The sequence below is a fragment of the Alosa sapidissima genome, chromosome 15 (assembly GCF_018492685.1).
Source record: "Alosa sapidissima isolate fAloSap1 chromosome 15, fAloSap1.pri, whole genome shotgun sequence".
NCBI lineage: Eukaryota > Metazoa > Chordata > Actinopteri > Clupeiformes > Clupeidae > Alosa > Alosa sapidissima.
The window spans coordinates 7,302,242-7,303,473 of NC_055971.1; positions in this window are offsets into that span (position 1 = coordinate 7,302,242).

Genomic DNA, 1,232 nt, shown 5'->3' on the forward strand with positions numbered 1-1,232 from the left:
AAAGTGGTGAGGCACTGCTATACTTTTATCTGATGTGCCCTTTTTTGCGAAAGTTAAAAGGTCACTGATATCGTTATGGATGATTATATCTCAGTATTGCAAAATGGAAAGAAAAATCGGCACAGACATTATAGTAAATCATTCAAACTAAAAATCCAAGCTGAAAAGTGAACAAAACCAAAAAAAGGCAATTAAAATAGATAAATACACTATCCTTGACTTAAAAAAGTGCACACTGATATTACAAAACATCTTATTCTAACAGAACCAGGGAAAAGTACACAGTTGCATTTGATGAATGAACAATAAAAAACAAGATCAGCACTTCGGTTCCAAGGAGCAGGCTTGGGGGATAAGGTGTTTGCTTTATCACCTGTCCAGGTGGGATGTGCCACAAGGTGTTGGACCAGATCTAGGGAACTTTGGTAACAGCTTCAATCAAATATCTATAGTATAGTGGACAATGTGCAAAATATACTGTAAGTAATGTCTTGCCACACTTGGTATGAACCTAATGTGTCTTATGTGAGTTTAGCTATGGGCTTGCCTTGCACTGATTATTAATGTATACATGGCAGGCCTCTATGAGTTAGAAATAATGATAAACCTAAAACTAAGAATGTCTTCGTCTTGTGCTCCATACAGTATATTGAGTAATACAAATGTAACATTTCAAGTCTGAATACGGTAGATAAAAGATAGACATGAGGCTGAATATTTATTTTATACAATATAACATGTATACATACAAGATGAATCAATACATACTGTATGTATAGCAATTATGTACATTTTATATATTCTGAAGATATGTTAAGGGCCTTTGCTTAAGGTAGGCACATACTGCAGACGCCAAACATGATGACATTTTGGCTTCAGAGCATTGCCGTTTTATAGCTTTCGTAAGTGGCATTAATAAATTCTGAAGCACCCATAGATGCCAGGAAGATGCCGCTAGCTGCCTTGTGCTCTTCATTGATGGTAAATGGCACACACAGACAATGCATACCAACATCCCCTTCTAAACCATCAGTAATTAATTCCCCTCTCAGACAATATGAGTGATTGGTCAAATGTCACTGGGATGACATTTATTCCCGGCCAATTCAACCACCTGTTGACACCAAACATTCCTTCCTTCTTTCCCGTCTGAATCGCAAGACGAGAAGGGTTCCTATTGTGGTAAAAATAAAGTATTAATCCACAAAGAGGCAAAAGTAACGCACAGACTG